We start from the raw sequence: 26,856 nt of genomic DNA on the forward strand, positions 1-26,856 counted from the left end.
ACTTTTTTTTACTGTTTCCGTAATTGAATTGTTCGATAAGTTAGTTTAGTATTGGTTATATTTAGTATGAGCTTGCAACTCCGCTGCGCATGAGTCACATATCTGTAAATCAGGATCATAAAGATTCGGTTTCTTCCGAAACTAGAACTAGAGCCAATCCGAACCACCGGTTTTGGCAAAAAATTCAGTTATTGTAGAAACTCAGCACTGGGTAGTCTCTGATGTAAGTTATTAGTTGCCCCTAAAATAAAACAGTCCAATAATAACCGATACGTCTGTTATTTTCGCAATGAAGCCGGCGCTGTCGTTATAATTGTCTTCATATCCGTCGCGACAAGCGGGGCGGCCAAGAATAACGCGACCAACTTAGAATCACTGAATCACAAAATTATTCCTAGACAGGCGCCGCGGTGTCTGAGCAATGCACGTTATCGTAGACGGCGATGTTATAATTTTTTTCTTCGTTAATAAAGTCAGCCGCGTCCGTCATTGGAATATTTTTGCCGTTTATCTCGACTCATGCATAAAAGATGCGGCGAAAGTGATTGAGATGTTGAACGGGCAAAGAAATTAGCGGGTGTAAAGATGTTGTACACAATGCATTAGATATCATATTATTTAGGTTTAATAGTTAATACTTGTCTAATACTTATGTACCTACTTAGATTACGGTTCACTGTGAGCCATCAGATAGTATTCAATAGAAATAAAGCTTTCACACTACGGCAAATTAGCACCGTAAAGATTCCTACAACCGTACACGACATCGACATGTGTCACTGATTGTAAGCCAATAAGTATGTGTTAAATGTACTTTATAAGTGCCAAAAACAACGCTTAAATATACCTACGTTGGCGCACATATACCTAAACATAGAAAGACGACAAACTTAATGTTCGCGTAAATCTGTTATAGTTCTCCACTATTGGTGCTATCTAGACATTCTCGAAGTGTCCAGGCTCTGTGGCGCCCACTCAAGTGCCTAATAAGTCAATATTCTGCCACAAAAATATCTAGCCTTTATAATATCGGAGCCAGATCGCCCACTATGTTTACGTGAAGTCTATAGAAATGAAATTCCATATGCTTGTCAGCTCGTTATTATGTGGTCCTTTTGTCCTGTTATTGTTGTGCAGCACTTGAAAAGGAAAATGTCCAGCCCTGTAGAGTGTCACCAATTAAATATAATTACAATTGTTAGTATTTCTATTGTATTTCGAAGGTTTAGTACGATTTGGAAGTAGTTAAATACCGTGTAATCATCGCGAGCAATGAACAGCGATTATTTGAATCGGAATAGCATTTCCGCCACGGGCTTTTATTTTACCATTGTGAATTGTGAAATGGTCGCGTGATTGCTTCGGCTGGCATTGCTGTTAAGTACATATGTATTATCTAGAATACGTGATTTAAATCTTAAAACTTGCAATAAATACTAGTGACTCTTAGTACTAAGCGACTAAATTAATTGAGATCGATAAGGGTGCCAATTTAAGTTCACTTGTGATGAGTTCAGAATTTGTCTTGGCTAGTGTTTATACCAACAAGTTATATTTTAGAAAAGTAACATAGACACATATAATATAGCATGTACATACGTAAAAACTAGCCAAATCAAATCCTGAACTTTAATTACATCCCAAGTGAACTAGAACTTGACTTAGATCTATTTTTTTGCCGGCCAAGTCAACAAAGACGCATATTCTTAATATTGAACTGGGCTGAGAGCCTTTACATTTATGTTTGTGATGGGATTATATTATGCACCATAATATCCTGTATGTTATGCCTACAACAGAGACTCCCATCCTAAAAATCCATGAAACCGTTATAGCCGTGGAGCGGGTAAATTATAGGTAGAAAGATAGACATATATAACATGAAACTTACTTTATTTATACAATGTAATTTCTTCTGAGTAAAACCTTACAAGTTCTCCCTGCATAATATAGGAGTATTATACAGAGGAAGGCTTTTGCTCCCCCTTTCTGTATTCAAACTTTGTATTTACTGTAGATGACCCCTGCGTCACGGGCTTCCCCATTTTGTATAAACGAAATGTTATGTGAAAAGTTAAATTACTTTAGCCCAAAAACCATTTGAGTTCCGTAGGACCTATTTACAAATTAAGTGTATAAATTACATATAGTTTTATTATAATGTCTGGAGTATTTACTATTCTTAGGTTTTAGAATGTTTGGCAACGCCACGACGTAGCAATCGACAGTCATGTTTTCTTTGGGATTTGGAACGAAGAAAACATTTCGCTACACCTAAATTCTCTTAAATTAGGCCAATTAAGTTCACGTAGACCCCGCCACTGTTAGATCAGTATTTTTTACTAATTATTCGATTGTGTCGCATAGTACTATCGGTACGGTACCTCGTCTAGTTTGGGACTGAGTTTTATAATATTGTCCTGACTCCATAGGTACATAATTTTTATTTACAGACATATTGACCCTACTGCCAGCCCGGTATGCAGTTAATAGATCACGCGCTCACGTGTCGGCGAGCACCTTTCTGTCAAATTGGCAGTAGCACATGTCTGTGAAAAAACGCATTAGCACCCGGCCGGTGGCCCAGATTGGCCCCTTAATGCTTTGGGGTACAAGTAACATTATTAAGTGCATGTGTTAAGATTTTGTGGGTGAAATTGTTGCGAGATGCGACGAAGGTAGCTTTAAAAGGTAGGTTGTATCGTTTATAAATTTTAAAACAAACTTGTTACTCTCGTGGTTAAGAAGTTATTAGGGTTAAGTTTTTATGAAAATAAGATATCTATTAAGAAGTTTTTCTTTTTTAGAACACGAAGGAGGAAGCAAAGAACATTGGCTTTGATTTCATTGCACCTAATTTCATATGGCCAGAAATTAGGCTTTATTACTCTTAGATTGTCCTTTTCTTTTCGGTGATAGAAATAATACTTTTGTCTTTCTGCGCGTGTATGACCCAATGATTTCAGACGGAAGTCTACAACAATGGTGTACCTACATGCAGGTTAGACAGAAAAAAGTAATTAAATGGGCGAAGTGCCAAAAATTACCTTACACAACTTTTTGTGTTATTGATCGTGTGCAGATGAATTTGAACACCTCGCCGGCTTAACCGCTGCAAGCTATACTAATGCATTATCTTTGTCTACAAGCAACATATTGTAATTGTGCCCCATTCTCGCAGCCTCCCCGACATCGACACACGTGTTGCAAAAACTGTAATAGTTGCTCTAGACACCTTGCCGGCCAGATGTTATCAACGGATAATGTAAGTATGGGATTGGCCCCATACAAATCTCAGGATTACGGTGGAGAATAACTTGATTATAGACCGATGTTGACACATTGCGTTGGGGTACTAAAAGCCCTAAGAAAAGGTGTTGCAATGGAAGTTATGCATAAGTAACAACATAAAATATTTAAAATATATATATATATATATATATATATATATATATATATATTTGCCTTTCTTTACCTTATAATATAACCGCAAAAATCATAGCTAAAGTTGATGGCGCTAATCGATTTGTCCTTTCTGGTAAACTGGATTGTCAAAGGTTACCGCTAGATATCCTAGTGAGCCATACGAAATTATCTATCTCCTACAACTGTCAAATATGCGACAACCATATTTTTAATTAGTTCAGTCGTCTAAGTATTCTATTGTCTATTATTGTCATATATTCTTACAAGGTCGCAATACATTTAATTTTCACCCACACTTTTCACCCTAGATTAAGGGTAATCTAGGGTGAAAAGTGTGTAAGTACATATTTATAGCTCTACCCATTTCCAGGCAGCACCAATATACAAGGTTTTCCCAAAAAAATCAAATATAATTACAATGAATCCAACATTGATGATTCATTTGAAGACAATCTACATTTTCAGAAAATACAATTTAATTTGTACCTTAAATCGGAATGCTGAAGTTGAAATTCTATTCGCGCGTATGTGGTTAAACTGTAATTATCTCGTACTTACGCTCCTAATTTGTTATTGGATTTGGAACTTTGTCTTAATAAATAAAAATAACCATAAAATTTTGAAAAAAGGCCTTTATAAAGGCCTCTGTTATTTGGGACTCAGGAGGTTTATATATTAGATATATAGTTAGCTAAAAAACTAAAATAACAAAATAATAAAAATATTGCTTGATTACAATAAAAAAAAGGTCAAAAGGTTAACAAAATAAATAAAACACAACTCAAGCTACAACAAAAACAAAACGTCTGAATATTACAACAAATAACAATTGTTCAACAATTAACAAAATCAAATTAAACCAAATAACGACATTATACAAAACGATCAAGATTAGTGACATAATAGAAAGATAACATCGTAAATAGCCGAGATCTCGTATCGAATTACCTGTGTTCCGAGATTTGCTTCGTAAGAGATAAGCCAAAAGATAACATGGATTCGCCATGGCTACTCACAACACACCACTTCGATCCAGCATAAGTCGAAATTTCAATTACGTGTACCTCTTAGAAATCTGAGGATCATATTATACTAGTATTTGTCTTACTGTCGAGATAAAACGCTGTGTGAGTTATAGCAGGCGTTAGATCGTACATGGACAATGGGATTACAGGCCAAAATACAATGCTCTACCTCAGAACCTTTTAGTCAAACGTGTTACTTAAATGTAACAGAGATACGACCAATTGATTTTGGTGTAACGGATCAGGGTGAGGAAGCTAAAGAGCTTAATACTGTATTAAAGGTTCGAACAAATCCTGTAACAAGATTACAAGGCGCCTGTGACACTACTGTTTGTGTATTATGTCGATGGTTATCTGTAGACTATCTGTAGGCCGGTAATCAGAGACGCTTACCTGTAACAAATAATACAGCAAATTAGAATAGGTGTTAGGTTTAAATTAGATAAAAAGTTTTTACGAGTATATTGTTAAAACGAGCTTCACCGAGCTAAAAACAGTTGGCCGTTTATTACGCTAATAGAGTCACGTAACATCCAAATATTAACCATACAGGCATACATATTCGAGAAGACCTATCAACTATCATAACCAGCAATCAGTTTAATTAGTTTTACGTCTCTCCTGTAGACCTGTAGACATACCCAAAATTAAGAGCTTAATTCTGATTGAACATTTATCCGAATGAAGGGATGTTCATGCGTATTGTGCATTGCAAACATAATACATATTAATACAAAAATATGTGTTTGAGCCACTTGCCCATCGATCTAAATGATTTCCTACCATGGATTTTGAAAGTTTTAATATTTATAATCATCAATGTTGATAATTATTTGAGAGTACATAAAATCAAATAATCAATGGAAAAACTAAATGTGGAATAGCGCTGCATCCGGACTGCTTAAATTTCAAAATTATGTTATGTACCTGGTAAACATAAGTCATAATTTATCACTCATAAATATGTTGATTAAATTTATCAAACTTTTGCAAGCCCATATTTATCAGTTTTCAACTAATTTCAATACGGCGTAGGTTCATAAGTGACAAAACATTGCTTTCCGCGACTGTACAAGTAATAACACAACAGAACTTCATATCACACTTTCAAACAAAAATAATCGATTAAGTATAAAAAAGGCTTAATGTAGTCGACATAATAGACATTTGTGCGTGCTCAGCGGAAGCAGGTTGGCGGAAAGAGGTATTTGAGCGCGTGCTTTTTGTGGCTTTGTGGCGTTGGGGGGTTTCGGGCAGATGGGGTCGGGTAATCGAATTACTAGTACATGTGCAATACGCTGAGTACCTGAGTAACCAGGATCACCTCGTGTCTAAAATCAAGCTCAAGGGATTTTAATCGTATCGGACTAGTATTAGTGTGACACAGTACCTTGCCCAATGCCCATCATACAAATGAACTTACAGGGCGATAGGCAAATACATTTAATCAAATTTGAAATTGGGTCCTTTTTTTTAATTAGTGTTTTACAAATAAACTGTCCGGTTAATCAAAGTCAAAAAATAGTCAAAAATGAAGGTGAAAATATGTAGCGCAAAAGAAAATGGCTAAGTGCAAAGGTATCCAAAGACGATGTCGATGACAGAGGGCAGAAAAAAGATAGGAAAGTCAAAATTTCGTGTGGCATAAGTAAAGGTAGACAAAAATGGACTGAAAAAGTACATCCACCTTACAGAAAACCGCAGCTAAGTAACACTGGACCCTACTCAGTGTTGTAATCCTGCTGGCGAGTAAGTTGCCAAAGCTCAACGAGGGTGCGGAGTGTTAGGGTCGGCAACGCCCATGTAACACCTCAGGAGTTACAGAAGTCCAAGGACTACAGTGACTGCTTACCATCAGGCTGTCCGTATGCTTGTTTGCCACCGACGTAGTATAAAATTGTTATGCGTGCAATAGAGTATTTAAGAGCAAGTTCGGCCTGGCAAGCCACAGCAGGGCTCATGCTAGACAACGCCCATAATGTTTATTTAGGGTCGTCGTCATCGAAAACGATGAGGAGGACTATAGGTATAAAGTATAAAAAAATCGGTAATATTGTTTGTGACGACTAGACTGAAAGCGGCGCCGAAAGGCTATTTCAACATAAAGAGCGCTAAACGTCCATCTCTTATTAGTGAGTTTCCTGCGGACGCGCCTTCATAAATCCTTTCGTTATTAGATCTCTGCTACAGAAGACATGAAAATTAATAACCGTAACCAACGAAATATTGACTTACTTTTTAAGACTCTTATCTTTTCCAGCTATCCAAGTAAAATCATCCTTGTGTTGAACATAATAAAGTTTATAATAAAACGCAATTGGAAAGAGATACGAAGTTGTGATAATAAGTAATGAAATGTGAAGTATTTGTCAACACTGGCAGATAAAAAGTTCACGTGCTCTTGATCTCTCCTGTAGATCTATTTTGGAAGTATGAAAAAAGAAACATCTGTACGAATGACTTCCGCTCAGTTGGGAACAATCATGCTGAAATTAAATACGAGCACGCTTCAGATGTGATTTTAATTGAAAACAGGGTTGTTGATTTTACTACATATTAAATTATGATAAGGTAGCTATTAAAGTTACTATCTCTAAAGAAATCAGTGAGCTACTTAAACCTTTAATATTATAGTTACTGCTCTGCTCGTTACTTGAGGATATGGCATAGTACTATGCCGTAGCCGTAGTTAGTCGAAAGTTCTGAGCTATAACCGCGAAAATCGAAGTTCGTCAATTGCGGGCATTTTTCTTTGTCACTCTAATTACGTCTTAGTGAGAGTAAAAGAGAAAGATCCCCACAATTTGGGAATTTCGATTTTCGCGGTGGGCTTCTCTTTATTGCGATTTGATAGGGTTAATTGTTGGTCAGTTCGTACACAGAAATGTCACTGAAATTAAGAATCTATTGAATCGAGTGTGAATTAACTACTCTTAGGGTAAGTTAAATTTATTTAGCACCTGTCAAAGGTTTGTATAGATGGCGCCAGCATAGATTTTACTGTCTCTAGTTTGGTTCTATGAGATTAGGCTTAAAGGGCTAGCATCTAGGTCATAAAGTTCTACACTTTACACTAAAGTTAGGAATGACAGGTTAAACCTAAGCAAGCGCCACCTGTAAAATAATTCGACCGGCCAACCCCATTCTCCTTATAGTAAAGTATATAGAAGGTTCTTTTTACGTACCCTTCATCTTGCTTCTGTAAAAAAATATATTTAAAAAACTTACTTTCAAGAGCGGATATTTCAAAAACTATGTATAGTTTTTGTAAGAATGGAATAACTTGACTGAACTGACTGAATCCATGTACCGCGTTATGGAACCAAAAGCAACGCCAACTGCTGGATCGGGACATTAAATACGGACATTGGATATGTCAGTGTCAAACGTGACGTTTTTGTTTGAGGAAACGACACTGACATATTTTAATCCATATCGTATCTTTAGCAAGAGTTTGACGTATCTGAAAGTTCGTTCGGGCCGTCAGTCTCACGGAAGTTTTGTTATTACAACTCTGCAAGGATACGTTACTGTTATGTACTCTACCTACATTCTTCAGGTATGTATTTATAATGATTTTTTGTCTTAAATTTAATAATAGCTTTTAAAACGTACTCTTAAATTATTTTCATACAGTCGGTGTGTTATTTTAGAATATGTAATACTCTGCTTTTTCATTTAGCAATAGACCCCCTTACGACAGTCTCAAGAGATAATTTTTTGTAATCCAGGTGATAAATCGACGGAAGCTGGGCGTCCCCTAGGGTTATCTTAAAATAAATGTTATGTTTTTATATTTTTTGTGCCATAACTGTTATGGTATGTGGTCTATTTACGGTAAGAGCCACACGTGACGCAAATTCTTGTGGGCAAAAACGTTAATTTAAGATTTCTGTGTGAGTATTGGAATAAAAAAAATAGTCTGAGCTAATCGTAGAGAAAGTTATAGTGCCATAAGCAGGGCCCGTACTTTTCATGCCGTTGACGCAAAAATGATGTAATTTGACATACAGGGAGTTTTTTTTACAACACTACAAATTTAGATAAATTACTTATATATATAATATATATACGGGTAGAAAAAAAATTGTTACGTGAATAAATGTTACGCTGTTCAAAATTAAAAATATGTAATCTTTTATAAATTAATAATCTATTATTTATTTGAGTGACAATGAGATGAACGTCAGATAGACGTTTCCGTACTGATTGACAAGTATATGTATCAGTTAACTAAAGAGGTTGACAAATGATTAATTATTACGAAAATAATAATTGGAATCATACTCTATGTAGCGTGACGTCATTTTTCTGTCAACGGCATAAAATGTACGGGCCCTGGCCATAAGAGTCATTTACTGAATTGTAAAAAAAAATAGTATTTTTTTTAGGTATCATGTAGTTTACATTTACATGTTAAAGTAAATAGTCCAGCCTTTTTTAAGAATTAACCATTGGAGAAGAATGGTGGCATGTTGTGAAACTTGTCGCCAATCGCTAAAATGATGACCACGACCACTCTGTCGTTTGACAAAGAGGATGAAGTAGATTTTAACAATTGTATTTTTTGTCACTTCTACAAAATATTGACATGTCTTTTAAATAAGTATGAGGCTTTGTTTGTCTCTAATAGGGTTAAGTAATTATTTATAAGTACAATAATATTAATCATTAATGCGTCTAACCCATCTATAATAATGCTTGCGTATATCTACTAATAAAACTATTATGGAAAATGAATGTTTTCATTCATCAAATAAATTAATCACAATCCTTTTGTCATGCTTTAGACCCTAAAATGTGTATTGCTATTGGTTGCACGTTAAAGCCATTCAAACAATCAGTCCCTCGTTACTGGAGGGTAATGTCTTTAGATTTGTAGTGGTTTTACTGAGTTCTACGACATGCAAAACGGAAATGAGCTATTAGGGCAGCTGCTGGTCGCGGATAAAACGGATATATCTACTCACAGTAGGTCCGCTTTATAAATTATTTATTAGGGATTATAGCGCAGTATTGTAGATAATGGATCGACTAAACAAAGTGATAGTATTAACAGTGAAACAAATTAAATTATTGATATTTTTCGGATGTGAGTATATTTGTATATTTATTGCCTTGTTTTGGTTATCCAAACTTGTCGAAGAATTTTGGCGTGTACCCATCCCGTAAGAACTTGTTAGATTTGTTTTAATTGCAACAGTATTAGCATAAGGTTTATTTAGCAAATTATTAGTATTATTTTTTCTTTTGCCTTGAATTGTCATATTCTTTTTAAATAAACTCCATAATTATGAACGTAATCTATGAAAATTAATTGAATTACATTTAATTACGTTTACGTTCAGGAATCGGTAAATATTTGACGCATTAATAAAAATACAATTGTGCAATCTTTATTTCTATGTAGGTACATATCTTATTAGAAAAAAATTAATGTCAACTTAGCTTCAGCGACAATACTAGTGATGGAAATTGCCTATCAAATGTTGTTGCATAAACAAATTGCATGTATTTAATTTTCTAAAGGGAGCTTTTCTGCTACCTTGCTTTTCTGTGCTAGAATTTAACGATTTCTACGTAGACAAAGTCACGGGCAGAGGTTAGAATATTATATAAATATAATTTTCTCTTAATAAATATCTAATCTAATTCTGAATTTTGTTTATAGGAGATGAACCTGCTGTTCCTACGTGCGATGTGACGGCGCGCGCGCAGCTGCCGCCGAATTTCGGCGATCGCGAAACGCGCCTTCCGTTTCCGCCCGATTGTTCTGCCTTCACCGCCAGAGGGTGGACATTTCGACGTGGGTTGACGTTGCCGAATGTCCCTTAATCCAAAGATTCCGACGTTTTTACATAACGTTCACTTTATTATGACAAAGGGGCGTTCGTATTTGCAGACTGTAAGATTGTATTACATTCACTTTCTTCTTTTAATATCAAACAAGGCCATATTTACTTAAAAGTAGGTCATATTTGCGTACCGATGCGATCGATAAGCCCGAAGTAGCAAAATAAAACTCAAATAGTAAATTGCAACCTGTATAGGTATAATAAGTTAAAAATTCTTAATATGAAGGTAACGGCCCGATTCGAAATATGAGATACGATAACGATAAGTTCTGGTTTAGATAAGTTCATTTAGATATCGTTTGTATGTCGTATAATTGACAGAAGCAGCTCGATACGGGCAACCAATGTCACTTTTGACGTTACAAATATCATAGATAGATCATAGTGGGATCAAAGCGGAATCGAAATAAACGTCAATTTTGACATGTCGTTTAATTATCGATTTTTTAAAGATCTTAATCGTGTCTTAATCATTCTTCGAATCGGGCCGTAAGTTTCCAATTGTAACCGCAGTTTCTCACAGAGTTGTAGCATCGTTAAAATAATAAACAGTCTTGCATTTTGCAAGTAGAAAGTACAAATAATGTAGTTCCCAGCATTTGCATTATATAGCTGATTTACTAACAGCATTAAAATGAAATTAAAAAAGAAAACTGTCTGAGACTCAGACATATTCGAGCATTCAACAAGATTGTAATTCGCAAACGTTATTCTTTTGGTATTTTCAAAAGTGACATGAAGTCGAGTTTGGATTGACATAATTTTTTAAACCAAGCTATATGACTAGCTACTAATATTTAACGACCGGTCTGGCCGATGGTTCTGGGTTCGAATCCCGGTAAGGGCTTTTATTCGTGTGATGAGCACGGATATTTGTTCCTGAGTCATGGGTGTATTCTATGCATTTAAGTATTTATATATTATACAGGGTGGACCAAAAGTCTTTTTACATTTGTATACAATTTTGTATACAAATGTAAAACGACTTTTGGTCCACCCTGTATTTATCGTTGTCTGAGTACTCACAACACAAGCCTTCTTGAGCTTACTCCGGGGCTTAGTCAATTTGTGTAAGAATATCTAATATTTATTTATTTATTTATATTTATTATTTATTTAAGTATATCATCCCAAAGATCGGATTCCTAACAACGCGTTAAGTTTGTAGCGAATTGTTAATGAAAATGTATACATATCCCATAGGACAGCCGTACTTGAAAGGAAACTTGGTACTTGGCATGAAAACTTAGTGTGGTTGGACTCTACCATTAACCAAGGCTAGTTATGAAACTAGCATTCGTAAGCAACGTTCTAATAATTACTATTAAAATTCGGATTGCTAACGTCCTCAAGAACAGTGATCATGATCTCGAAGACCTCAAAATCGAGCCATGTTCAACCCTAATTATGTAAATAAGCTCAAAAGTTGTAATTATAACGTAGCTGGTAGTAAGGGCCTACCGCGAACCACGTTCGACGTGTTGCCTCCCTATCACACTTACGTACGAAATTACAAGAGCGACAGAGAGGCAACACATCGAACGTGGTTCGCGGTAGGTACTCTGGTCCGGAACGGGTGTCAAGTGACGGAGTGACAACAAGTTTGCTACTCGGAGGCATGTGCTCGGAGGTATTGTGGAGACAAGTATTGTTCGGTAGCGGTAGTTGTCGGGCCAGTTGCGAAGCAAACTTGTTATGAGGATTGGGCGTTTAAGACATTGTACTTGTATATGAGTATATGTGTTTAAATAATATGTTAACACATTTTGGAGGACCATTTACTCGTATTCCAGTACACTTGAAATAAGATTGTTTCAAAATATAATATCATCTATAATTTTTATTGTAATTTTAATTGTATTGTATGTCACCGTCATTGCGACAAACAGTATCTAAAATATTATTTTTTTCTAGTAGGTTAAAATTTCCAAAAGATACGAACTTTTTAGATGACGCTAACCATCAAAAGGGTCTATAGAGTCGTTATCTGTTATTAAGGAGAGACGCAGACTAAAACAATGAAAAATGTTCAATAAACAAATGAAATACTATTTTATACAATCGTGATAGCTTATTAGTAGAGTATTGAAAAACTTGATTATATCACTATTGTCTACAATACTTTTCCTATGGGTCAACTAAAATAAATAAATAAAATAATACTTTACAGTACATATGGGGCTACTTTATAGCACTAGTGCGAGAAGTAGCATATTATGTTACTGTGTCGAACATTTAAAGGGCCATATGTACTGTAAAACATTGTACGATACATGTGCGAATAGGTGATTCGCAACTCGTGTCGATTTAAAACACTCCCTTCGGTCGTGTTTTAATTTATCGCCACTCGTTTCGAATTTCCTATTTTTCGCACTTGTATCGTAATGTACTATTTTCTACTGTACAAATACAACTCAAAATATTTTTTATTAAAAAGAAGATTATTGATGTCTATTGTTCTATCGTTTGGTTTTTATTCTTGATTACGACTGCCGTGATTGGTCAAATTCATTACAGTTCACTGAAGCGTTTCATAATGAAGTCTTTATAGTTGAGTCGGGAACCCATAGTGAAAAGTACTGTCATTTTTATCGTTCTATTGCCCATTAGATAGAGTTTAAGCCGATTCCTCGTTAAGAAATGCGATATTGAAGGTTGACTGTACCGCGTAGAGTAGGACGCCCTTCATTAATGCAACAATATTTTTAATGTAAACTAATTCTCCCATAACAATGTCGTGTTCGACATATCTCGGCTCGACACATAGACCGCCTACTTGTCGCAGTCACTGGTTATAAATGAATTTTATATTATTATACTATCAGAGTTCCGTAGCCGAAGCGTTATTCCTAATTTTGATGTCTGCTTGTCTCTTACAAATTGTGATAGATGATCGATGTGAAATTTAAAGATCAAAAACCAAACCTTTGCAAAAACAGAAAGTGAGAATTCGTGTGCGTATATTAAACTCAGGATAATGGACACGGAATCCTCGGCACACGATGCCGACTCACACTTTACTCAGTTATAGTTATAACCCGGCACCGAAGCGTAACGCTAAGCAGGTGCGGAGTTGATTGCGACCACGGTAATGATTCCAAATGATTCCATTCTTGATTGAGTGATGGAAATGTTACGGATTACGCACTTTCTAAATTCCAAGGTTCTAATTTTGATAAAATTACTTAATTTGTTCAAGCAATTACACATACCTATAATAGTAGTTAAGTTGTAGTTTCTGAATTGTATGATGTTCGATCCTTATTTCTTAAGTAGGTGTAACTGGTAGAAGAACAGTGAACACACTGAGTAGGTATGTATATGCCATTTGTTTGAAATAAGTGTAACAGTCTCATATTGACTGCCACCTAATTATTTTATTATAAATTGTTGCACGACTAAAGTTACTGTGAAAAAGTTGTACTTACCTACCGTCAAACTTGGAAAGACTTTGCCTCCTTGTGTGTGTTCTACCGCTTGTACAATGGGCTGTGCTCTGAAGAATTGTTTGACATGATGCCAACGGGCACTTTCTATCATCGCACCGCTTGCCATCGGCAGGGTGTTCATCCTCCGGAGGGCGCCGTGGTGGAATGTCATCGATCCCAGTGCGCCCTCATAAACGGCAAAGTGGGTGAAACGCCGGAGTGGGTTTAGTGGGTAGGGCCAATTCTCCCCCCCTCTTGCCAGGAGAGGGGAAAGGAGCGGCGAGTCCCACACACCGTGCGTAAATGCATTCCCACTCCGTCAAAAAAAAAAAAAAAAAAGGGTGTTCATCCTCATACCCTAGAGCCTAAATGGTTGCGCACTGTGCGGTTTAAGAGGAATTTCCTCCGGCGGGCGTTCCGGCTGTAGTATGAGCTCCCAGCCGAGGTTTTCCCGAGGGTATACAGTATGGGGTTCTTCAAAAAAGGAGTGTACAGGTTTTTAAAGGGTCGGCAACGCGCATGTAACACCTCCGGAGTTGCAGGCGTCCATAGGCTACGGTGACTGCTTACCATCAGGCGGGCCGTATGCTTGTTTGCCACCAACGTGGTATTCAAAGAAAAAAAAACTTCTAAAATTCAAATAAATTATATAATTAAATATAGTTGATTAAACTCACATGTGTATTTATGTTAACGGTAAAATATTTTAATAATGAGTAAAAAGAGAACAGTCTTTTACCGTCTACCAGAAAATTCCTGCTGATTCAGTCTTAATTAAATTGGATCGACTATTAATTATTTTTTGTGCGCGCTCATGTATTTAGGTGCGGAAAGCTGCACCGCACGTGCGTTCGCGCACCTGCCGCCCTCGAGCCCTTAAAACCTCCCGGCCACGAAATATGTACCTCTGACATAGTACTTATATCATTTGTACAAGGTTTACTTCTGCTTGACTTAGTGATTTTTAATCGTAGTTGAAACTTGGGGCGCCGCGCGGCGCTACCCGCTGATACTTCCACACTGGAAAGAACAACGTAACATATCAAGTTGAAGTGTTTAGTGACTTGTTATGTTGTTCGTTTTATAAAAGGAATATTTTCTAAGTGATTAGCGGCTGTTATAGCAGACAATGTGTGTAAATACGAGATAACAGATCGGAAGGAAATTGAGGGATGATAAAACGACAATGGTTCCGCGTGTGCGTTTGAGGTTTGTTTGTTCTTTACTTAAAGTCAAATTAGACACTTGTAAGGTAAGCACAGCATATGTAACTCAAAATTAGCATAATATGTTCTTATTATAAGTTATAATATAAGGAATAAAATAATAAAGCGCAATAATAATATTTTTTTTCAATACATTGCAAACAAGATATATTACTTTATCTAAGTACCTACTCAAGAACCTTCGCTAACAAACACATACCTGAAGTGGAGTCCAATAGAAATTGCAAATAATGTAAACAAACCAATTTACCTTCAATACTTCGTATCACGCACTGTTTGATGACAATCATGATCTTATCAAAAATACATATACTTAAAGATTTTATTTGTATCAACTTTTTGTTAAAATTTATGTTAGTTAATAATATTCCAGTGTAAACAACCTCCATATTTTTTTTAGATTAAATGTCAAATGCCAACAAAAGCTGTCTATTTGTTAACATTATTTGCTTTTCCTATTGGACTTCGGTATAGTTAACGTAGCAGTTTCTTTTATTTAAAAACTATTTTACTGTTAGTTGAAAACTCTTTCAAACGCAGCTACCGCATTGCACCAGACCTCTTAAAAAGAAATAATATTTGAAGACTCGTAAACTCAATCCCAGTAAAGTAATGAATCCAAAGAAAACCAATTTCAGGAAGAGATATTCCTTTTGATAAATAACTCACAGGAACTGAAAAGACAAATTTCCTTAATTTCTTCGTTTGTGTAAGATTTCCTTTGTCGATAAAAACTTGTGCTGAGGCGAGCAACGAGCTGGAATAAGAGAACGTGATCTTAATTTTCTTATCTTAGTTGCTGAAGATAAAGAAGACTTGTTTTTAAATTTTTGTAATATTTAGTTTAAATTTTTGTAAAATAAAATGTAATATTTAGTTTTGAGAAAAAGTAAGTCGAAGTATTGCTTGAAATGGTAACTAAGTATACGTAACTAAATGTGCAATGTGATCTAAGAATAATAAATAAAATGACATACGAAGCCTTTTATTACTTGAATCTTAATTGTTTTTTCCTATTTCATTATTTTCTAAATTATTCAAGAGCCCTCTGTTCACAGGTGAAGGACTCCTCCAAAGCCCTCCTCCTACATATCCCGATCCTTGGTCACTTGTCCAATTTGGCCCTGCAATTTTGGTGATATCATATTTCCATCTCATAGCGGGTCTTCCTTTCCATCTTTTTCCTAGAGGTCCCTTTCATGATGTCACGACCTCGACCCCTCTAAGAATATTATGTCGAATTGCACCTCTTTTTGCATATAAACCGTTAGCAGAGGAAGTACAAAGTTTGGACAGTTAACAATTTGTAAAATCGACTGGTGAGCTATTAAGCTGTTTTACGACCGTTTTAAGCAGCTGTTAAGGATCCATTAGCATTTATCGGAGTCCCCTTCGCGGCGTTAAACTATACTTAAGGGATTTGCATTTTCAATTAATTTCACGAAAACCGTTTGGTTTGATAGTCACATATATAGCATAAATAGTCAAATAAAATTAAGTAGGAAACCAAATTCATGGAAACCCCTGTGCAAGAGTGGAACGCTTTCTATATTTTATGTAGCATCAAGTTTTTTTTTTATGTTTAACATTGTAAACATGCTTGATAATAGAAATATTAGCATACCACCTAATGTAATATTTGTCCATTTGACTTGTACGTGCTAAACAGGGAACCTTACTGAAGCATCTGTGGTTGGTCCTTAGATCATAAACTTCTTATATCAGTTATATCTAAGGGTTGGTCGCATTTGTATTATTGTTCATAAAATTAACTTCAAATATCAGATATCAAATCATTTATTTATTTGCTATATTTATTTAGTATACTTCTTCCACACCGGTTGCATTTTGCAACCTAATCGGCTGCCAGGGTCTTCATGAACTTTTACGAAAATTGTTACGTAAGTCCAAACTTATAATTCCCATGTGAATTGCAATCATTAGAACGTTCTGTAGGTAGGTCAATTTTATATATAAAACGGTTATAAAATAATATATCAGTTTGTGTCCGACTAATACACAGCATCTGGAATATTCGAGATCCCCTTTGACCTTGCGTCAATGAATTCTCTACACTGTGTACTTGTTAAAAGCCTATTGATTTCGGAAGTAGTAGTTAATCGGAGGGGAAGACAATGCAGGACAAGCTCGCGTGTCCGCCGGATGCCAACCACCATCCATCATCGCTCATAACGACGCCACAGGTCACGTACATACGATCAATTCTTAACTCACAATAGGCCACATACAAATATAAATATACATAAAATATTTTATCCGCTCATTAAATTAATATTTTTTTAAGTTGGCACTTTTGTCAAATCTAACCCTATCCTCATCTTCCACCGGTGTTTATTTGTTTTGTACGTATTCTATATGTGTACACGTGTCCGTCACCACATGTATTAATACATATAATAATAAATATTATAGGACATTACGAGTATTACACAAATTGACTAAGTCCCACAGTAAGCTCAATAAGGCTTGTGTTGTAGGTACCTAGACAACGATTTAAATAATATATAATTATAAATACCTAAATACATAGAAAACACCTATGACTCAGAAACAAATATCCGTGTTCATCACAAAAATATGTGCTCTTACAAGGATTTGAACCCGGGACCATCAGCTTCATAGGCAGAGTCACTACCCACTAGGCCAGACCGGTCGTCGTATTGTGTTAATATTTTAAAATTATGCTCTACATATTCCGTATTTTTTTGATAAAATCCAATTATATAATACAATCTGACATTGAGTGAAGATGTTTTTATATGTTATGTTTTAGCTGTTAGTTTAGCAATAAAATAAAGTTAGTTAGTTAGCAAAAGTGGCCATGCAATAAAAAAAAAGGTTTTGGTTTTCATAAAAATCGCGGTAAATGCAACGTCTGTTTTAGTCATAAGTCTCAGGTATTGTCTACGTTACTTCCTCAGCATAAAAACATTGCATTTAGCCGTTCACAATTTCTAAACAATACCAACATTCATATCACCATGTCCGCAGCGCAGGAAGGACAAAAAACGTTCCCACGGATGACAATAATTGCATTTTCTCACCCAAAAGTCATTACGTGATTGTATGCAAGTTGGGCAGCTTATAGTCTTTGAGATGGTTTATGGCACCTTTACGTAAGGCCGCCTCTACAATAGAAGCATATCTGTTGTAGGGGCACGTAGGATTCGGGAGGTAAGGTTGGTTTAACTTTAAAACAACATTCTCACGTTCCGTATCCATTGTAAACACTAAACGGCGGGGGACGCCCGTTACGTTTCGTTTACTGCTCTCATTGTTCTACCTGTGTATTCTAAGCGCTTAAAAAGTACACAGGTATATTAAAACCTGTGTAACGAGATCCTTAAAGGTATGGGTTATGGGCGAGCGCGCTTAAGCTGGATAACTTGAGTGATTGACGCGTTAATTGATTGAAATAACAATGTTCTGCGCTTGTGAAACGCAAACAGTACCATGAAAACTTAGACGGGTAGGTGAATGAAACATTTTTTATGTGTACGATTGGAGTAAATCCTTTGAGTTGTAATGGTATTGGTGAATGGGTTGATTCCGGCATCCGCATTGCTGTCACGTAGTAAGGATATGGCTTCAATGGTGTTTTTTATTATTAGTTAGATGACCATAACTAACTTTTGGAACAATAGAGTATTTATTGTAAAAAATATATATTTAATGGAGTATTTTTCGGAACGTTAAATAAACGTTATACTTATCGTACTTATCCCTAATCTTATTTTGGATTTATTTATAAATTATTAATTAAGATCACAAAACACCTTTTTTAATACTTTGAAGTTAATAATACTAGTAAGTATGATGTTTAGTTAGTGCACACGGCTACGACGCCGACAGAACCGACTGTTTCTATTTTTAGAGAATTTCATACAAACTTTAATGAAAATGCTAGAAGTAGGTACCAGTTAGTCCAACAATACTACGAGAATATGATGCAGTACGAAACTGTCGCCCGCTAGAACGTCGCATACGTCACAATCCTTGCCCTGCGGATATCCAAACATTAATCTTGCGGCATGATCCACCGTAAGAAGTACCAGGGTACCGCGAAAATCGAAGTTCTTCAAATGCGGGCATTTTTCTCTGTCACTCTAATTACGTCTTAGTCAGAGTAAAAGAGAAAGATCCCCGCAGTTTGCAAATTTCGCTTTTCGCGGTAGGCCCCCAGATTCTTACAGGCGTATTCTGATTTTATAACAGGTTATGAATTAGATCTGGATTAGATCCGTCAGTGTCAAAAGTTACATTTCTTCAACCAGAAACGTACGAGTACTGTATCACGCAGGTGCATTGCGGTAAATGCACACCAGCACACGCTACAACGCGGCATACGTCACGGTCCGTGCTCTACTGCGGACATCCGACCACTGTGCGCCGACTAGAACCGCATTCGAAATTTAAAATTCGTAACATGGTTTAGTATTGATTTAGCTGTATTCGCAGTGCACATCGCGCCGCACACATCAATATAGAAATATATAGTACGCAAGCACTGCGAATAATGTTAAAAATTACGGTGGTATACGCGGTTACGCGCTGGTTTCAAGGCTAGTTTGCTCTGTTTTATAGAAAAACTCGAAAATATTCAGAAAGGTATAACTTTTACCTAGATTTTTGCTTATATTTACCGTATAACTTACTACTTTTGCTATAATATTTGCAAGAGTTAATTAATCACCGACCGAATTTAGATACAAGAATGAGTAACTACTAATTGATACTTAATTAGCGGCATAATAACTAGCTTTTATTTAGAAGATGATAACAATTTATTACAAATATCCAGAATTCCATTGAATTTCCACTTTGCACCTTAATAATTTACGTATAATGACGCACACAGGTACAGTTCGTCATACGTCACGTCGCGCCCTCGCGGACATCCGTCCACGGTGCGTTTCCACCGTGACTAACGAGTAGGCCGAGAGCTGGTTCAGAAAAAGTAACTCGGTTAATAAATTTTTATAACGCATTTTGGGTTAGGTAGGAAAACTATAAAGTAACGTAAGATATTGCTCCTACCAATGCATATACTCGGTACGAGTTTAAAGAACACGTTGTATATGTAAAGTTTATTTAGTTATGTTAATAATTGAAATCCAGTCAATACTAATTGTATTCAATAAAATGACGTTTAATAACGATATGAAAAAACCGTTTTATTTCATATTGCTTGTATAACCCAAAAACTTATCGATCAAGAGGAAAATTTATTAGTCACATTTACAATAAGGAAGATATAATGCAGAATTTTGGACATACTCCTGCGTTATTCCTGATATATGTTACACATAAGCACTATGGGGCAAGCTACAATAATGGAATCTCAAGTAAGAAAAACCTTCAAGACTTTGAATCTGGTCGTAAACAGATCATTTCTACGTGGTAAATGAGGAAAGCGCTGATTGAAATGAGGCATTGTGATAACGACCGGGGTCCAATTATATACAGCTACGAGTGCACTTTAATAGATATAACCTGCAACTCTGGTCAAAAGGTCGCTCATAAATGGCAAAAAACAGTTTTAAGAGCATTAGTGTTTCCGCATTTCACTAATAGCTTTGAAAAATAGGGCTCGGCCCTCGGCCTAATCGATCAATGGAAGCCGCAGAGCCTCCGGCACAGGTCCCGTCCCGGAAAGGCTACGCGTGTTCATTCAGTCGGGTGATTCACTTCCTATCCACGCATACCGGGCTTTCGATACGTCTCGCCAACCTTGACCAAACTTCAAATAAATACGAACAGGAAGGTACCCGTGAAAATATTGAATTTTTTAATATTACCTAATGTTTCGTGAGTAGACAAAGTTAAAGGCAATTCATTATTGATATTAATAGCATTATTATCGAATATTTCCAAATCCTACACATGCCTAATTGTTTACAAATCCTACACTATCCAACGTCGTAAATCATCGTCGTGTTTACGTCATGCAAATAACAAATAAACCAGAATATTGGATTCCAATGAATAGCTGTAATTTGATAGGTACTTATTATATTCACGAAATTGGATGATTACAATGCTAACAATTTAATGTTTTGTTCCAAAATTTGTTCCATCATTAATGTTATGTATCCTACAAATACTGCTCAGCTTTACGTGACGAATATAGTCATGTACTTATTAAAATATAAATACAACATGGAAATGCTGGCTGTCCCATTACAGTAAAATTTTCAACAAAATTCGTAAGTAATAACGCGGAAAATGACTACATAATTTTAGTTATTTTACACGAGGAGGGTGCCAAGTATAATTTGTGAATGCAATGACATCCGCAGTGGCCGGAATGTTGATGTCACATTCATCAATGGGTGCGTTCAGACAGACGTAGACTGCAAGCGGACGGCCGGCTATACACGTGCGGATCGATTAATTCAATTTTCACGTCAGCAGCTGGAATAAGGGTAATTTGCTGCTTAAAAACAGTGAGCAAAATCGCATTTTGCTCACCGAGTGAGACAAAATAACATTCAAGTGACCTTTAGATTCGAATGTCATTTCAACGTGCGGGGCCTAATAAAAGTTCGAAATATTTGGATTCTATTGCCTTTATCCCTTTCACGTCATTAACAAAAAGAAAGAGACAAAAAAGTGCATACGTAATTCAACGGTATATTGACGGTTTATAATAGACCCCCGAAATAAGTCACACCGCATCGTTCGTAAACACCCTACGAGTCTTCATTCGTAATAATTAATTAATGAAATAAAAGTTTAAAATTTAATAAAAACACCATATTTTACGTATTTTATTATACAATCAAAACAATGAACTTATACAAATTTACTCAATTGTTACGCAGTAAATAATTCTACTTAACTACTTTTAACGATCTCTACTATAGTTGACAAATAGTAGTATCCGCAATTCGGACCGGATCTTACAAAGTTTTTTTTTTACAAAAAAATAGCTGTCGATTGAACTGTCAATTGATGTTCGTTAATTTATTATTTTCGTATTATTTTATTGAAATTTCTTTCGTTTTGTTTTATTGCGGTAATTAAAGTTAATTGTTATAATACCTTCAGAAAACATGTGTGAAATAGTGATCCCTCCGTCTGGATTACATTTTCTCAGGTTGTATTTTTTGATGGCTGACTGACGTGAAAAATTTTGTGTACTACACGAGATCAAAGTTATTTACATCTCGTGCGCTTTTGAGTCCCTTACTACGCTCAAGATTCTAAATTAGATTCACTCGCTACGCTCGTGAATCTATTATAGAATCTTTCGCTTGCACAAGCACTCGAAGAAGTCGAAGAAATATCAAACTTTGCTCTCTTGTTGTACAAATAACTATTTGAATACATGTGCAAAGTGAGTAATTGTTGCGGTGTCCTTATGTGAACCTTCTGGTTACGGGACGCGTGAAAATATAACAATGATTAATGATATGGGGCATATTGCATAATAAAATAGAATACGAATTAATACTATTAGTGTATTTTATTATGCAATAGGCATTAATCATCTTATAAAGAAGGTTATAAATTAGCAGACGTATAGGCACCCGTAACTAAAATTAGAACGTTGTAACTAAGTAACCCTAGAAACTAGACACTATCCTACAACTTCACAACCCGTCGCACGTTCATAATGGGCTTTATAAAAACTATGAATGGGGCGACAAAGCGCATCAAAACAATGACAGCGCCGACGGCGCGTGCGCTGCCTGCGCAAGCAATCACATGAAAAACAGTACGATTCTAAACCTTATTAAAGAGGAATAAGTTCTACTGGTGAATTTATGATTCTTCGTCGAAAAACTGTCTAGTTTTAGCTTTATTGCAAAGAGGTAAGGTATATAAGTGGTCATTTATGTCTGTACAAACAATGTACCAAATTACTTCACGTGCGTAATGATGGGCAGGTACGGACAGGTATGATAACAGAGGAAGTTGAAAAATGCGCTGTTTATACTATATACCTATAAATGAGTACATAAGTTTGTAAATAAGTATTTATATTTCTAGATTTCAGGAAGACTTTTGGTAAAGTTCATCACCTCACCAATTTAAGTATCACCTCAACTGTGCCTATACACATGTTTATTTTAATACAAGACAAAGTAAAACTTAAAAATAGGCAACAACGAAATATGTGTATGTGTGTCATACACGTGAGGGCATTTAATTGTTTTAGCGCTGAAAGTGTTAATTGAACATTAGTAGAGCATAGTGTCCACAAACACAAAGAGTCTGTTTTTTATTTCTTTGTAGTTGTACCTAGAAATCGGTTCCCAAAGAGATGAAATCGACGGGGTATGACATAGTCTAGGGTACGACGTTCCCAATTATCAACCAATCGAAGATTACTGGATTGAATATTGACCGGTAAATATTTATGTTGTATTAATTTAGGTTGTTAATGGTCGTTCTTTAGTATAAACCCCCCACTAGATCAAACTGTATCAGCCGACTTATTTCTACTCGTACATGTTACAACTCGTTGGGGGCATATGAAAACTAGGGAGTAGTGATTTGAGACGTACCTAGTTACGTGAGTACTGCCAATAATTACCTACGTCTAATGCACATTTGATAATGCAGAAAAAACTTAAAAATGGGAACTTATGTTTGACAATACGTACATACATAACTATATATATTGTTTATATAGGGCGCAGGGATGATGACCGATGCCGAAGGACGGAAGCCAAGGTGACGGAAAACCACGAGCCAGATGTTCGGACGATATCAGACATGATATCAGAAAGACGGCAGGGCCGACCTGGAATAGAACCGCCGCATATAGAACAACATGGAAATCCATGAAAGAGGCATATGTTCAGCAGTGGACGCGTATATGCTGAGAAGAAGAAGGTAGCTAAATAAGTATGACCTACAGAATAAAGTACCTGCCTTCGATAAGGTGTCATTCTGCAAGATCGTAGTCGAAACTATGATTTACACTTGATCGGCGTAAACAGTTGTACGTAGCCAATGTTTGCCTTCACACCGCGGCGTCGGCGCCGCGAGTTCACACCCCGCGCTTCCCCGAACCGCCCTGTTGGCCGATTCCATTTTCAACATTGCGACCGTGTGAAAATAATAACTAGCATATTCTTTCGTGGCCGTTAAGTATTTTCACACGAATTTTATGTTCATTTTTATTATTGTTATGTCTGCTGCACTAATCATAACATATCCAAAATATCAGTTGTGAAATAAACACGTTAATTATAAAATAATAGGCATAGTAAAATTATCGTTTTGTACGTTAGTGTATATTTCTACCGATTGCGATATAATATCAGCATTTATTTATGTGATAAGGAAACCAGTACACGATATGTTTATTGATCGAAACAAAACCAAATGTTCAAATCAAAAACACGAGTGGGGTTAATTAAAAGGTGAAAAGTTGTAACAGTTAATTAACTCAACTATACGGACTTACCGGACACTTTTTCACATCTTTATTGATTTTATAGTGGTTAGGCAACGACCTTAGTTATCGAATTTAAACAAATGTTATTGACCTTAGTTATGTTTCTCGAATCAATAACTCAATTTTACGTTAGAAACAAAATTGTAATCGTGATTCCTTCCACACCCAACACCTGCCTAATGTCTAGTAATCCTCCGAACACGTACTTGTTACGACAGAATGATGCAATTGCATTGTCTTAAGCAAAATTGAAATAACTTAACGGCGATTAAATTATAAAGGTACCTAATTAAAATTGATTTACTTTAGTAACATACACATATTTTCATCACAAACGATGTTATTGTATGCCAGCATACTGAGATGGATCGAGCTATATTATGCTCATAGGATGTTTCATTTTTAGAATTTTCGATTTTCATCTGACTTCGCTCGAATTCTTGTTTTCACTGATAAAAAAATATTATATGCCTAAAATATAAAAATAGGTAAATTTTTAGAGGTTGCACAACATCGACAAAGATTTTCTCAAATAATCAACGACTGCATCGGAGGGTAGAAAATGGTTTAAGCAGTTACCATCAAAGCGGAGAGTAGTGTGATACTGAACCTTCTACATATAAAGAAATTTTAAAATTAGTATTGGATTTTGGTTACTCGTCGAATTCGTGTTTACCGCCCTTAATACACAATGTACAATTATCTACTTAAAGTTCACAATTCGTATACGAATATATAGGTTAGGCATTTATGTTTTATCTCAATTTTGCGATAATGTCTTCCAAGTCTTATGTCAACAGCCTCTCTGTCCCCACGATTATCGGCCAACAGTCAGCAGTTATCTGTCTACCCACCTTTGTTTTCCGTTACTTTGGCAAATACTTCGTCTTACGTCAGGTCTTGATTATCTTTTGTTTGCTCTTCGTATTGTTAACTTATCCATTGACCGACTTTTTGCTACATATAAGGAACTTCTTTATTGTATTAACGCCAAATACAATGAAACAAAACGTTTTCTTATCGCGCAAGCCGTGAGAATTATGTGTGTGGGTCAATGCCCATATTAAGACCTAACTGTTAAAATTGTGAATTGTTTAAGCAAAAGTATGAATATTTCATACATTCATAGTGAATTAATTAACAAAACTTTCGACCATTTGGCTTCATTAAGACGGTACACGGTATTTCGGCGAGCTGCAGTATCAGTCTAAATTTCTTACGTTTTTAAGATTATGATAAATCTGCCTAATCTCTGAAGTCTTGACTTGTAAATCAAACGATTTAGGATATACGGACCAATTCGAACAATGCGTATAAGGTGTCACACCGATACGATACTGATCTGTCAGTGTCAAAAGTGACATACATATCTTCAACCAAAAACGTCATCGATAGTTCGCCCACTTGATGATAGTTGGAAAATATTTCAGGGAGTATTATATAGTTCTTTAAAAATATCACCAAAGTGATTGTAGGCTGCGGGACCGTATCAGTATTTGACTTCATCCGTCAGTTCTCCACTCAACACCGTCCTGAGTTCACCGGTTATGTGTACTTTTATATTCCAATCACTAAACTATGGATCGGAGGAGCATGAGTCTCCGTGTTCAAATGAACCATTTATGTTGCTGGTCTTGAGGTTCAGTTATAGAACCGGAATATGACGGTTTTTCGTCTGAATACTTATTTATTAAATATTTCTGATTATTTCGCTGGTCACGTACGGGGTCAATATAATTCTACTACCTTTAGAGGTATTAAGGTACAGCGTACCTATGCATGACTCGCTTGCGCTCAGCAAGCAGTAGGAATACTCAGCCTGTAACCGAGCCGTCTCCATTACCTCCCGTGGGAACCCACACACTCCAAATTATTAACAAAAATATTGACCGGCTGCCTACTTAAAAGATTTGACCACAACTGTTTGCCCTGACAGTTTGCCGCACACTACAAATATGGACTGTTTTTCAAACTTTATGGGAAAACTGTGAGGACAACCGAAGTCGAGTCGGTCAACAATTCAAGATTTCTTGTAGACTTAGCGATAGATAAGGGAATAGCTAATTAACGGAGTACATACATTAAAATCATGTTTTTCCACGAAGATTTAAACTTGTGATATATTGCTAAACAGAGCGTAGGAATATTAATTAAGTATAATTACTAATTACACAATTCAGTGGCTACATATGCATAGCAAACGGGGGCGTGAAAGCGTAGTGCAACGCACACGTCTACCGTGACGAATCCCTACATTATACAGAGAAATAAGACCACTGGAAGATTTGCATACTCTTGCAATAGCGGACCGCTTAGTCACTAGTAACAAAGCAGAAATATTTCATTATCCTTTTGTAAATAGCACATTCTGTCTCGCACGATGAAAACCGAACCACCGACTACGATCGGAATAGATTTTGTAACGCATTTGTCTGTTTGTGGATCCAAATACCTAAAAAGGAT

At 36.0% G+C, this 26,856-nt stretch overlaps 1 protein-coding gene and 1 long non-coding RNA gene across 6 annotated transcripts in view; both read right to left on the reverse strand.

Annotated features, from left to right (window-relative positions):
* The window catches only part of LOC133522004 (rhomboid-related protein 3), a 165,511-nt gene that overhangs the window by 79,726 nt on the left and 58,929 nt on the right, over positions 1-26,856 (reverse strand). The window contains exon 1 of one of the 4 annotated variants that reach the window (XM_061857178.1): positions 19,625-19,809. The exons of the other annotated variants lie outside the window; for them this stretch is intronic. The gene's annotated coding sequence lies outside the window, so the exon portion shown is untranslated. Of the gene's footprint in view, positions 1-19,624; positions 19,810-26,856 lie in introns of those variants that run through there. 4 annotated transcript variants of the gene reach the window in all.
* Positions 14,133-19,357, reverse strand: LOC133522005 (uncharacterized). 2 transcript variants are annotated; one of them, XR_009799976.1, is made up of 4 exons: positions 19,264-19,355; positions 18,899-18,982; positions 15,938-16,084; positions 14,133-15,717 (listed from the first exon to the last, which is right to left on the reverse strand). It is a non-coding gene; the product is annotated as an uncharacterized LOC133522005 (long non-coding RNA). The 2 variants fall into 2 exon arrangements; XR_009799975.1 differs by lacking the exon at positions 14,133-15,717 and having other exon boundaries at positions 15,871-16,084; positions 19,264-19,357.

This window comes from Cydia pomonella, chromosome 10 (assembly GCF_033807575.1).
Source record: "Cydia pomonella isolate Wapato2018A chromosome 10, ilCydPomo1, whole genome shotgun sequence".
In the NCBI taxonomy this organism is placed as follows: domain Eukaryota; kingdom Metazoa; phylum Arthropoda; class Insecta; order Lepidoptera; family Tortricidae; genus Cydia; species Cydia pomonella.